At 35.7% G+C, this 15,631-nt stretch overlaps 1 protein-coding gene across 2 annotated transcripts in view; it reads right to left on the bottom strand.

Moving 5' to 3' along the window:
- LOC140228970 (potassium voltage-gated channel subfamily KQT member 1-like) overlaps window positions 1-15,631 on the bottom strand; it is a 169,919-nt gene that overhangs the window by 50,345 nt on the left and 103,943 nt on the right. The window lies entirely within an intron of this gene.

The following is a 15,631-nucleotide window of genomic DNA, read 5'->3' as shown; positions in this document are numbered from 1 at the left end:
GAGTAGACTAGCATAATACACACATGCATGAGAATGTCTGGTTAGGGAAACTGCTTGACAATACAGTTCGACCTCAATTATCCGGCCATGTCGGGACCGGCGCTCATTCGGATAAGCGAATTGGCCGGATATGGGAGACACAATGTTAATGTATATAGCTGCCGTCCAAGCTACCGTCCCAGTGCACTGGCAGCTAGGCAGGTAGCGTACCCCGCAACGGTGGTGTATAATCTATGCTAGCCTTTGCAAAATTGTAGTCCCTTCTTCACAAAAATAAAGTATATCTTTATGTGAAAATCATACATGTTTTACCTCATTAGATATTGAGAAACCTATCATGCACATCTTATGAAAGTACTGAAATAGATCCATGAAAGTCACTGATTTTTCTCAATTTTTGGATGAAAAAAAAAAGTCCTTCACTGCGTGAACGCGTCCGGATAATAGAGATTTCCGGATAAACGGAGGCCGGATAATCGAGGTCAAACTGTATGTGGCAACCAGAATATCCACAGAGAAGCATTATAGTGTCAAATTAAGAGTGATGTGATTCTTAGCAGTGGTGATATCAATTTCATCAATTTTTTATGCCTAATATCTTTGAAGGGATGAATGATATCAGAATAAAGGAACGCGCATTTAATTCTTTTTCATCTATCCCTGATGCCTCTCATAATTCATAATGATGACTAATGTCAGAATGAGGTTAAAAAGATGGTGGTCGCTGTAATATGAAACATTTATTGCAAAATGTAGAGCTACGGGAACATATTTTTCAATCCTGTTTTGACTGCACATCACCTAGAATTCTTTGAACAGTAGTGGTTTGCTGTGGGAGCAGTCAACAGAGTTTGAAAAAGCCGAACAAACACATTTCAAAATCCACAATAAAATTGTATATATTCCATTTCAAAATTACATGACCACTTCTTTTTCTTTGTATACTTTGCCACAGATCATTCTGTTGCAATTAGCTTCTTATGGAGCAACCAAAGTACCAATTTGACATTTTCAGAGCTTGGGTCAACCTCAGCAAAGCATACTATACAGGTCCTCCTGAAGACTTGAGCTGTACACAACTTTGGATTTTTACTTAATAAAACCCATTAGGCTTTCATGCATTGTAAGCCATCCAGGAACAGTCTCATCTGAGCAGTGCGTGATACATCCTTATGTATGCTCACTGGAGAAATTACAACAAGAACAACAAGAACTATTATCTAGCTAATGCCACGGAAAATATGTCGTACTTCCTTTGAATAGAGCTTACTTGACTAGGAAAACAAATATGAGCTTTAAAGCATTCTGTGTACACGCTATAGTCTTTGGTCAAAGTTTTTTAATCTTAATCATGATAAACAAATTATAAACCTAGCATGTGCCCCTCGTATACCATTCTGTGTACTCCCATTCTGCTATATTTTACAGGCCTTCAATGAGAAAGCAAAATTGAACAAATTCCATCTAATTGTTCTTGTTTTAAACAACTGTAACTCTGATATCAGATTTTTCAAATGAGCTGTTTTAGCACAATTATGAGACATATTCTTTATCTGAAAGTCAGTCCAAATTGGAAAAGATGTTATCAAACAAGTCAAGCAGTAGCTTATAAAATGTATTAGCAATCTTCCCTTTTTTTTTTGTTCTATTCTTATTTTCTCATCAATTACATGCCTGGAATGGGTTCATTGACACATGTGTCTAAGATGTTTTTATCAGTTTGTCTGTCTTGTTTTGACCTTTAACCAAACTATTTCTAGCACAGAGTTAAATTCAGTCTAGCTCATCAGTGGAAATTTTGATGGAAAAATTAAAGATCAGTGTTTATGTGGTAACTTTCGTTCCCAGTGTTAGGAGGGCCTCAACCCAGATTAGGGTTTGACATCATAGAGCCCTGGTGCTCATATCCATTCATACTTGCAGCGCCAGCCTCATTGAAGCAGTAATAAACACCTCCCACTCACGTGGGAAGTGGATGGAAGGGAGATGCAAATGAATAAATGGATTTCGAAATTGAAATAACGACATCAGTGACGCTAACATTTCCACCTACCACAAGTCAGAGGCTTATGGAGCTGGCCAGAGTTTGCAAGAAAATTGTTGCTGGGAAGTATTGATGCAAAAGCTCAGAAACAATGATTATCCTCTCAAACTGCTTTACTAAAACCACTGCCTGGTGTGAATTGATGAAGGGCTGAACACGTGTCAAGTCTTATGACGCCCCCCCCCCCCACACCTTGGAAAAAGGTCTGCAGTGTACAAATACAATGATTCAAAGGCAACAATGTTTGTAAATTCAACCTCTCACAAAATAACCTTTCACAATTCACAAAATGGTATAACTGCAAAGCATATTATGGCATATGCAGGAATTGTGATTATCAAACACAAATAACATTTCCATCTGATTCCGCTGTAACAGACCACTGTTCTGAATGAACTTTACAAACACATTTGTTGCATTAAAAGCAACATGCACTTTTCAAATCTTAGAAAAGTGACTGCCTCATATCTAGGAAGCTCAGAGAAAATATGCAAAAAACATACCTGCTTGGCAACACATTCTCATTTAATTTCAGAGTAAACTGCGGCCACATAGAACTAATCACAGAGAAATGGACAGCATTTTAGGATTTCATCTAAATTAAGGTGGCCTCATACTGTATAAGTGGATTTAATTTTGTGCGACTAATTTTTTGTGCTTGGCCGGGTAAAAAGAGTTTCACATGTTTTTAAACTCCATGGAATCAAGACATCAACTACTGGAACATACAAAGCATGGCATGCAAAAATATTTGTGTGCTTTTATTTTCGCGCTAGCTTCTGATTGTGCGAAGTGCACAGAGATTTCAACACCAAAAAAATTTTGACTTTTGCAGTAATTGACAACTTTGATACTATACCAAACTAAGTATTCACTTAGGTGCTTTGAATTTCAGTAATAAGTTACTGATTACAGCCATTAGCACAATTTGCAATAAGCCATTAAAAGTCAGTCATTATTCCCAAATCTAACTACAAGACACTGCCATGATTCTAAAAAATGGGCCAAGTGTGACATATGGCTTGATCACGATAAATCTTCTCTGTCTATCTTGCACATTTTTGAAGTGTGAAGGATGGACACCATCGTTATGGTCACCACCGAGTTTTGAACATGTCTAAAACTAGCAAGAGGGCAATGGTTTCAGAGTGTGTCACAATTTCCTCATGAGTGTATTAAAAGTGGCATATTTGTAGCTCTAGAATAGTAGAAACGGATAAAGGGTAATTCAAATGCATTGAAAGCAACTCCTATCACCTGGGAAAATTTCCCACTTTTACAGTATTATGCAACAGGAACCAAACAAAAGGAAGCAGTGCACCTGACCAGGGAGATGAAAATGGACGAAAGCATGGAGAAATTGTTTTCTTCACATTCACATGAGTATGAGTCTTCTTTGTATATTGAATTGTCTGTTTTCATTTACCATTGTTAAGCAATGAAATAAGTTTAAGTTGCAATATGTCTTCATGAAATTGGCTTTTTGTGCAATACAATTTATAGCTTGCTTGTAGGGGCTGGTTCTTTAGTGTATGTATTTTATCCTCTTACTGTAAACACTAATATTTTCACGCGATTATTTTTTTTTTCACGCTGGGTGGCTCAAAAACCTATTTGCGGGTTCTTGAATTTGCGTGGTGCAATTGTAAACCCATTCAAAACATGCAGATAAAATTGTGAAGATATTTTTGTGGGTTTTGCTAAAAATAGCACGAAATATGCAAAAATTAATGTACCGCAAAAATTTCTATGTTTACATTAATTGAATGGATGATTTAAATAATAGTGCAATTCTACACCAAGGTCTAACTGCCATTGCTCTAGAATACTAAGATATAGGAATGAAACCATATTATGCACATCCATGTTGGTTTGACACTGGCATCTGACTGAAGAAATTCAACCATGTAAGCCAATTTACATTCCAATCGATTGAGATCACAGCATGCGCCTGGCATCTAACGCATCACAGTCGCTCTGCTCACATAACCATTGTAACAAGGTCTCGATAAGCTTACGGATAATGCAATAGGATCAATTTGATCGCAGATGCAATGCATCTCGTCGCGGTCTGGAAAACTGGCAAGAACGTGGCAGTGTCGTACTATCACCGCCGCACAATCGCCATCAGCGGAGGTTGATCGTAGAGAAGCCGTAATGTAATAGCATTGCAGCCCAAAATGGAGATGGGCAGCAATTCTGCCATGCTTTGTCAATTTTTCACAGATCGCCATGGTCACCATGATATTGCCTTACTAGTGAGATGGGGGTATTACATAAAAGCTTTCACCTGTGTGCATGTGTGAAAAGTTCATTTCAGCAGACTACCACGCTCTTTTAAAACCAATTAAGTATTCATAACCTGCAATGGGACTAGATGCTCCCTTTATGAAATCTGATTCCCTCTGAAAGCCTGGTGCACAAAATGAAATATTCACATCCTTCTGTGGAGGGATGATCACTAGAGAATAATGCCAAGTTGGGTCTAATGCTGGGTGTGCGTGACGACTCACATAGACAGGTAATCAGGTCATCCATGTTTGCCCTCACACTCTCAATATCACTTGAATGACCTTGTCGAAGGCACAAGGAGTGAAATCTTGCACCAGTCACACAGTTATCATATTCAGTGTACATCCACTTCACCACTGACTACTACAAAGAAAAACACCCCATTCCTTCTTTTTGTGTGTGTAAGTGTGTGTTTTATCTGGTGGTGCAATTAAATGCCTGGTTAGATCTTACTTGGCAAAAATCTGAAAAGTTACTTCAAGAGACATTGGAATTTCTACAATCTGATGTTTTGACAAAAGTAATTATGCTCCATTCCACATACTAAGTGATATACATAAGGCCTACAGTATAATACTTGTTTGCTGGCTGTAGGAACTTTACATAGAAGCTTTGTTTCACTGCATGCAAAACATTTTACATCAAAAGTATCAAAATGGAAAGGAAGATACACAGCTCTTGTTAATATTTGGGAACCACAGCAGGTTTGGATAGGGCTTTTCCACAGCAGAGAAGCATTGCTTTCACTTGGCCTTGTGTGGACCTGAAAGTGTGAGGTAGATTGGGAACTAGTCTCACCTGTGTTGAATTTAACACATAAGTGTTAGCCTTCTGAAGAAACCCTTCAATTCATCACTTGCACCATCCCAAGGCAACTCCACAATTCCCCATAAAGGTAGCTCACTAAAAAGCACCAATAACTCAAAATAGCCTTTATCAATTCTTTTACAAAACATGAGATCAAAACCAATGAGCAAACCATCCCCCCCCCCAAAAAAAAAAGAAGAAGAAAAGATAAGGAAACTAGAAATTGTTGACACCATCATATTTTTTGTATTCTAATTTATCACTTTTGACATAACAAAAGCAAATGGTTAATAACAATGTCTCTATATGCTGTAAATTGACCTCTGACATTGACCTTTGTGGCAGCTTTTGTATTGATATTTTTGTTACTGTCATATAGTCCAGCTGATGATAGAAATTAATGAATTTAATCTAACCCCTTGATGTCTCTCTTCAGACCTGAGTAAAAATCATTATTAGTAATGTTTTTTTTTCTTCATAATGAGAAATGCCTCATTTTCAACTTTGACTTGCTATCAATATTGTTGGTCTCAACAGGATGCACAAGATGAGACGCATCTCTTATAAACTCCATGGGGTACCCTTATGCTACATTTGAACATAGAGGTAATAATCATTGTATGTACACAGACACACTGGCAACTGAAAAACAATGCCTCTGGCATACAAGGAAACAGGTGGTGCCTTACCAACAAAACTAATATGGATTTATTACTGTGTAAGCTATTATGAGGTTAATTTGCAGTGGAAGAAGATCCAAATATTGCCCAACAAACCACAATCTGATCCACATCCAAATCCAATATCCAATACAATGGGATCAGAATATTCTAATATTATTATTATTATTATTTTGAAATCTGACATTGCATTAAAGTTCTGACAGTCATGTACTATTCATAGACAGAGATCAATTTTATCTTGAAGAGAGCACACCTTCAGTTAAAGTTTGACCAATGAATAGAATTTAGAAGAAGGCACAGTGCTGATTATTCACTCAGGCACACATTGTAAAATTAACAAATTGATATATTTGTTTGGCGCACTAGTCTCGTAATAAATCAATAATGTTTAACATAAAGTATGTTTTTGTCTGCAGTCAGCTTGGATGCTCTAAATTATCATGATGATTTTAGAATGTGAAGTGTAGCATTACCTCCAGAAGTTACCTGCTTGTGAAAACAACAACAAACCAAAACAAATAAACAAAGAAACAACAAGGAAAAGTAGAAATTACGCGGTGCGTAATATGTCCCCGCCGGAAGTAGCATTTAGTAGCAAAATGTACAATATAGGTAAAAAGATCAAGGTCAAAGGTCAAAGAAGACAAAGGTCAAAATTCTATGTAGAAGTTTTGAAGCCCTCACCTAGTGCCATCACATAAAGCAAACGGAATCGAAATCGGGTTAGAAATGGCGAAGGAGTAGCATTTTGTAGCCAATGTACAATATAGGTAAAAAATCAAGGTCAAAGGTCAAAGAAGTCAAAGGTCAAAATTCTGTGTAGAAGTTTTGAAGCCCTCACCTAGTGCCATCACATAAAGCAAACGGAATCGAAATCGGGTTAGAAATGGCGAAGGAGTAGCATTTGGTAGCAAAATGTACAATACAGGTCAAAAATCAAGGTCAGAGGTCAAAGAAGTCCAAGGTCAAAATTCTGTGTGGAAGTTTTGAAGCCCTTACCTAGTGCCATCACTTAAAGCAAACAGAATTGAAATTGGGTTGCAAATGGCGAAGGAGTAGCATTTTGTAGCAAAATGTACAATATAGGTCAAAAATCAAGGTCAAAGGTCAAAATTCTGTGAAGAAGTTTTGAAGCCCTCACCTAGTGCCATCACATAAAGCAAACGGAATCAAAATCGGGTTAGAAATGGCAAAGGAGTAGCATTTTGAAGCAAAATGTACAATATACGTCAAAGGTCAAGGTCAAAGGTCACAACTGAAATTCTGTATAGAAGTTTCAAAGCTCCCATGTAGAGCTATCATATAAAGCAAACAGAATCAAAATCGGGTTAGAAATGGCGAAGGAGTAGCATTTTAAACATTTTGATCACACACAGACGCACAGACGGACGGACAGACGGATACACACACGTACGGAGCCCATTTCATAGTCCCCTGCTCAAACTCGTTCGGCGGGGACAAAAAGGCACACTAAGATTTTATGTTTACAATTAAGGTACAGGATTATCTACTTTCCTATACTAGGATATATAATAGTGTAATTTGAACTTTTTGATGCAACTGTTATCTTAAGACTGCTATTTCAAGACAGCATGATGGATAGCAAAGGTGAGCTACTTAATTTGAAACAAAAAGTGTATGGTTTAGTGTTAACTTGGAGGAAATGCACTGAAAGGTTTGAATCCACAGGAGAGTTAGGTGAATGTTTTGCTTTTCCATTCATGATTTAAGTGTTTCCACAGCAGGAGCTGGATCTTGGGTTAGGAATGGACACAACTGGTATCCCTGATTTAAATGTCATGCATCCATGGAATGATCGCGCATGTAAGTGGGTACTAGCCACTGACCAGTATTTGCTTCCCGACAGTCCCATCCTCAGTGTTTGCCTACAGGAGATGGATACCGGCTGGTTGCTAAGATATTGACTGGTTGCCAGGATACTGTCCTCCAGTCATTCACCATGATATGCCTCATTGCAGAGTACATGTCATCCACACTAATAGTCTGTCTCCTCACCAAACTTTGACCAATGAGAAACCTATTTTCTCGCACATGTATTTTATTCCCTGTAATACTAACCCTTTCCTCCATCATTCTGAGGTATATAAGTCAAATAGGACACCACAAAACATATGAAACTAGAGGAATTTAACAATTGCACACAGTTGACTGGAATACCTCCACTTCAAATGCAATCATTACATGTGCCATAAGACCACCATCCCTCACTGTACATCTTGATGAAGTTCTCTGAACTTGACCTTTAACCTTCTCTCTAAAAAAAAAAATCATATTTATTCTTGTCCTTTATTTAAATAAAATAATATCATTACTGACCTAAACTGGATGAAATTTATGACCAGAAAAGACATTTTGGTACATTTTGGTAGTCTTCCCAATTCACCTTTCATCTGTCATTTTAGGCAAACAATTAGATTCAAAACTTATTTCCTCTAACACAAATTCTTTCAATATGAGATACCAGAAAAGTTAATGTTAAACAATGCTCATGAATACACATATTGAAAAGGAAAAACAAGTAAATAACAATTATAATAATGATAGCTATAGCAATACTAATAATAATCATCATAATCATAATAATCAGACAACTTGTCTTGCCTCTGCAGTCCCACTCTACATGGTTGCTGATGTGCCGGACAGACTCCAACCACTCACTCATTAGCTATCCCTAAAGAGGGTCATTTTCTTTTGACGGTCAAACCTTTTATCCTATTGTCTTCCTGAGCAACTTTCATCATTGCGTACAAAAACACGGAAATGATTTTGTCCTTGTTATGCTGATTTCCTTGATGATGGTGATGAGCAAAAATACAAGCTAAAGAAACAATAGGACAATTGTGATGTCTGGCATACATCCTGAATGTCTTATTTACCATGCAACCCTGAAGTATCTATTCCAATACTTCCATCTGTTTTACTTCATTGTTCATCAAGATACTCCTTTCTGTTTCCTTCAAACTTTATTTGATTTATGCATAATGATATTACATTGGACTATGCCATCATTTCACCTGTGTCACTGTTTCTTTGACATACTTTTGCACTGCATGAAAACCTCTGGCACTAAAGTTTTATGAGTGCATGGTATATCTCAATATGCTTGGGCGAGGTACTAAGAAAATTCATGAAATGTTTTTCTATTTCTTGATATCACAACTAGATGTGGGCAAATGGATGAATAGATGAAAACCTAAAAACATTATGCCTCCTGCACCTTTCCTGAAACATGTGAAACTTTGAATCCCATAAATTTCCAATCATTCATCTGATTTACATGGAACTTTTACCATATCAACACATTTTTTTTTTTTATGATAAGATTGAGTAGAATGGCATTTTTAACATACTGAATGATCAGGATTTTTGGCTATGCTGATGTTTGTTATATGACATTATACACATTAACATTACTAAGTTCAAACCATTTTTGAATATTCTGCTAATGTTCTCCTTCTCGTGACCAACTGAGACTTCCAAAATGCCAAAAAAAAAAAAGAGAGAAATAAATCATCATTTTGATGAGCTAGTCCTCATGAAATTTGAGCTGAACCTGGCTTCGGTCCAGAGACACACACACCAAAGCTCACCAAATGTGATATCCATGCCAGAAGAGTCCTATAACCAGGAATAAAGTTCACCTGTCCAATATGTTAATCACTGGACACACAACAGATTGTCACAGCATGTCAGCTAAATCATAAATTTGAGACACATTGGACTGAATCCACCCTTTTCCAATACCATATTATAGCTCAAACCGGAAATGGAAATGGTGTCTGATGACAAACTAAGTTCTTAGCATTGTTCTGACAATCTTGCCTCATTGCATTACTGTATACACCAAATATTTTGTGAGGTTTTTATTTTCGTGAATTTCACGAGTGAGGTACTATTCGCAAAATTAAATACACGCAAAAATAATGACTCTGATCCCGATATCAATGTGACGTGCACGTATACATTTCTCCGTTCAGTACAGTACTCCACGATCGCAGATTTAACCACTCGTGAAATTGTCGGGGAGTTCAGATTCACAAAACTGTAGACTCGCTAAACGTATGGCGTATACAGTACACTTGACGCATCAAATACAGTGACCTGATAGTCTACAAACACAACTCTGATTCATTGGACTTTGTGAAACAATAAAGTTCAGTGGGTGATCAGAAGAATAAACTTATCTTTTGATGAATGACCAATAGCAAAAAACTGTGAGAGGGTTTTTACACAGCTTTACTAGAGGATTCATGGTCCCGAAGACAAAAGAAATATGTGACCCGCTACAACAAAAGGATCCAAAAGTCGCGGGAGGACAATTTTCTGAAAGTTACTCTTCTACTCTTCTACTATAATTTCATATATAACACAACTCATAAAAGTACTCGGTTGCGGAGATATTGATGATTTTATTAGCGCATGTCAAGTGTTTGAGGAAATCAGAGTTTCGAGAAAAATGCCTTCCAAGTTATCCTTCCGACGCTATCATGATCAAGGGGAGGTGAGACAGTCTTCACCGCTTGACAATAGAAGGCATGCTCCTAGCGACCTCCGCGATGTTCATTCAAGCTTAGCGCCAGCGGTCTACACACAACCAATCAGTAATCAGGATGCCACGCACTGACCAATAAGATCAATCCCTCGTTGCTAGGGGCGGAGTCTAGTTGTGGCGCTAAATCCAAATCTTCGGACACGTTTCTGTTACATTGAAAGTCGGAAAATCATGGCCCAGAAAAACGCTAATTTCTTGCCTTTTGTTTGATCATTTAGCTTCGAAATTTCGGCAGATGACAGACAAAACATTAGACTACAAAATTATGCCAAAAACAGAAATCCGATTGTTTTGACCAATTTTGATGATGCGACTTCAAACTTGATTTTCTCGGCTCACCCATCAGCGACTTTAGGATCCTTTTGTTGTAGCGGGTCACATATGATTAGCAGGATAATGAAGACGAGAGGTAACTGAGCATAATATCTTTACAATGTAACTGTAACAGATAACATGTAATTGTTGAAGAGAGGACATTCTTCCCACAATGTTCTCCTCCATTCCTATTCAAAGAGTTTGCCAGTAAATTACTGGTTTCACAGACCTATATTGCTCAGTGAACAGTTGTAATGAAACTAATGAAGTGTACCATGCCTGCAAGACATATGTAAAGACAAATAATAAGATGATTGTTTTCTCTTGATTCCAGGATTGGTATTTCAGGCCAAAGCAATGAACCTTGGTCTGTCAGCAGTCATCTGAGTGGAACATACTGTGCATCAATCAGCCACTATTCATTAAGATTTAGGTTAAAGGCAGAATAGAACCCTCTTACAACCATCCAAATACAATAATACAGTATCTAATCGTGCGTGGCATCTCATATCTTTCAAGAATGTGTCACACCGTCATTCAGACTTGCCGCAGGTCTTGCAGTGAGAAGTCTCACTTGGAATACCCTTCAATTGCATAAAAACTTCTGGATATCTCCTAAAAATATGATATTGCCACGACTGGTGTGTAAGAGTACATGTGAGTGTTGACACTATCACTTTAAACTCTTTTGACATTCCATATCCCTTCCCACCCCCATTACTTTATAGATAATGGCAATATTAGATTCTGATGTCATGATGGTGGATTTGTAGTACAATATTGATGGATTTGATGGATATTTGTGAGCAAATATGATTGCCTTCCAACCAGAACACTATTGTGCTACTGACAATTTATAAGTATCTCGGACGACTCTCTGGGATTTATGAGAAACTAAAACCTCACTTTGTCTACACTTACTACTCATGAAGGGATGGTTCATAAAACATATAATGCCAATGTTTTGCTAAGACTTCATTTTAATTCTTCTCTGTGTATAAGATGCCAATGGATATATTTGAAAAGTAAACTTGAATATAGCAAACTACAAAAACCTAATACCAACCATGAAGTCCCTTAACCTTTCTATTCAATCAAACAAACAAATAAACATACCCTGGTCATTGTAGATACTGTCATACAATTGACAGTAAACAATGTTGACTATATCTCAAAAGGCAATGATCCTATTATGAGCAATAATTGATAAAGGTCAATGAAAGACATGTATTCACAAGACACCATACAAAGGAGAACAATTGCCTTTTCCTCTTGCAGTTCAATGATTGTGCCCTAGTTGTACTATTCAATCAAGTGAAGATAATATGATTATGTGGACAAAGCACAGGCTAGGTGCAAGTTTGAGTGAATGGGAAGTAACCCAGTTACTGACTATCAGTGACATACAAACCTCGTCATCTATTCAAATGAAATAACAAATACAAAACATAATGCCATTTTTACATCCTTGCACACTTTATTTCACACCACCTTGCAATAAGCAAACTGTTTATCTTCACAGAGTGACACAACATGGAGAAAAGCCAATTGCATCTCGTCGCAGACTGTCTTGCTTTAAACTGCTCACTTCATGGGCTGAATTACAGTGTATATTATCTTGATATATTTCGAGTAGCTAAATTTGAAAATGACACAATGAATAATTTAATTATGAAATATCAAAATATATTACATGTCAAAAATGGGAAAGGTATAGTAAAAATAAACCAGTTAATTGAACATGGATCATGGAAAAGTTCTGGAAAGATAGATGATACGAGGTCAAATTCTTTGTGCTGTACAATTCAATAAGTAGAAACTGAAAGCAGCTTTCCAAAGGTTCTGGTTTAATAAGTTGAATGGGAATCAGTTGGAAATTGTGACAATCAAATAATGCAAGATGACAGATTGATTCAAATAAAAAACTGGTGATTTAATTGACATTGCAATATTGAAAATGAACTGTTCTATACTTACTTGGCACTGGAAATTTCTTGCGGTATGTTAACAAAAATCAATCCACTCTTTTCTTTTTGCCATGTACCCCGAAAGAAGTTATTGACATTGTTTCTAAATTCAAGAATAGTAAGAGTCCTGGTTTTGATAATGTTAATGTTATGATGTTAAAAAAAAGTTATTCATATCTTAGCTTATCCACTGAGTTTAATCATCAATTTATCTTTTACATCAGGCATTGTTCCGGATTCAAATGAAAATTGCTAAGGTCATTCCAGTTTACAAGGGAGGGTCAAAAGAAGAAGTTAGTAATTATCGCCCTATATCTATTCTTCCTCTTTTCTCAAAGATATTAGAAAAATGTGCGTATAATCGTTTATCTGGGTTTTTTGGTGTTTTTTTTGAAAAGAGCAATATAATTAGTAATAAGCAGTTTGGATTCCAAGCAGGACATTCTACATCTTCTGCCATTGTGGAACTCATACACAAGGTCGTTGATACTTTTGATGATAAAGAAATAATGATTGGTCTTTTTTTAGATTTGAGTAAAGCCTTTGATTCATTAAACCATTTAATTTTATTGCAAAAACTTAATTTGTGTGGTGTAAGAGGAGTGAACCTACAATGGTTTGATAGCTATTTGCTTTTTTTTGTTATATATAAATGATATGTGTAATATTTCAGATTCTTTGCAGTTAATAATGTTTGCGGACGACACCAGTATGTTCATGAAGGGTAGAGATCCAGTTGTACTACAAAATGATTTTAATAAAGAATTTTTGAAATTTTTCGATTGGTAAGACTGTAATAAACTTGTTCTTAATGCAAAGAAAACAAATTATATGGTATTCACGAAAAGACAGATAGATATCAACGAAATTAAGATTGAAGTTAAAGATTTACATTTTGATCAAGTTTGTTTGATTAAATTCCTTGGTGTGACAATAACAAACTTAATTGGAATGAACATACTGGTGTCATCTGCAATAGATTGTCAAAAAATGTAGGGATATTTTATAAATTGCAATATCTTTCAAGAAAGGTGTTGCTTCTTCTTTATAATACTCTTGTATTATCTCATTTAAACTACTGCGCAATAGCTTGGGCAAATTCAGGTATGACCAATGCCAGGAGATTGTTTTTATTGCAGAAAAAGCTGGTCCGTATTATTCATCACTGTGATTTTCTTGCCCATACATCGCCTATATTTTTTAATCTGAAGATTTTAAAATATAATGATATATTTTGCAATTTTTATGTACTTATGTTTTAGGAAGATGTTTCCAAAATGTTTGATTAACTATTTTCAAATGAGTGATAACAAAAGATATGATATGAGAATCAAAGATAAATTTACATTACCTTATGCCAGAACCCTGCCATCATATAATTCTATATTTTTTAAGGGCCCAAAAATATGAAATGCTATTCCGATTGAAATAAGACAGAGTTCATCGCTGAATGTGTTTAAAAGAAAATTAAGATTGCATGTTTTAAATCAGTATGTCGAAGTTGTGTGATAAATTACTCTTTTACAAAATATGTCAGTGTGTGTGTGTGCGTATGTATATGTGTATTAATTCATAAAGAAATGTATTCAATTAATATTTTGATACTTTATGAATGAAATAGTATGGGGACAGGACTTTCACATAAGGCATAGCCTTTCTGTCTGTCTCCGAACACTTTCAAATGTATTCTATATTCGTAATGTTATACTGATGTTTATTGTGATCATTCTTTTCTTGTTAAAGTATGGTGTTTTCAATTGTTTGTATTTTTCCTCTGTTTTTACTGAAAGTGTTGAATAAATCTGAATCTGAATCTGAAAAAAACAAACAAACTTGGGTGATTTAAGATGAATTTCTCATCCAATATTTTTACATTTTATTTCATTTTTTTTTTTGCAAGAATGTCTGAATCTTTCAAAAGAATATAACTGGAGCAAAATCTTTAAATTCAAATTTGGAAAATTATTCAATAACAGAGTAAGGTAATATATATATATATATATATATATACATATATATATATGTATATATATATATATGTATATATATATGTATACATATATATATATATACATATATTTTGTATATTATATAATATGTAATTTGGAAAATTATTCAATAACAGAGTAAGGTAATATATATATATATATATACATATATATATATATATGTATATATATATATACATATATAGATATATCATTTAATATCACCTATCAAAGATAATTTGGTTCAATGGAAGATTGCACCAGATATCGTTTGTAACCATCATATGGATGTTAAAACAGTCATATTTTGTTGCAATGCCCACAGGTGAACTCATTTCAATATTAACCAATTCAATGAAAATATTAAGATTGATGAGATAATATTAGTTACCCACTGCTTGTTTAAGAAATATGGACAAATATCTACGGTCTGGTGCCATATTCCATGAGGCTGGAGGCCAAATTTCCCGTATTTCGTAAGAACAAGCAGGAGGTAACGATTTTATCTTTTTAAGTGTAGATCTACATGAATTCTGTAGTGTAAGCTCATTGGTAAAGTTACACAGGCAATCCGGGATTTCACTAACCTTCTTCTCCCTGATTTATTCTCGTGAATGATGCTGAAATCGCCGGCTGTCAGCCATGTTGACTTACGTCTCGCGAGCTGATTATGCGCGCATATACGTACACGCGCAGCTACAGGTGTAGCTGTGTAACATCATGACATCATATCATGGAATACGGAAAATATTCAGTGGCGGATTTAGCGCATGCGCACAATGTGACCTTATTCACGGAATAAGGGAAATATTCAGTGGTTGGTCTGAGTAACACAGGGTAATACGGGATTTTATCAATTACATGATTGACCAATGAGATTACAGATTTCACGATCACTAAAAGATGTTATTTATTGGTTATGATCTCAAAATGAAGATATGTTTCTCCCAATGTAATCCTAA

Source organism: Diadema setosum, chromosome 5 (assembly GCF_964275005.1).
Source record: "Diadema setosum chromosome 5, eeDiaSeto1, whole genome shotgun sequence".
NCBI classification, from domain to species: Eukaryota; Metazoa; Echinodermata; class Echinoidea; order Diadematoida; family Diadematidae; genus Diadema; species Diadema setosum.
This window is presented reverse-complemented; position numbering and strand designations above follow the sequence as displayed.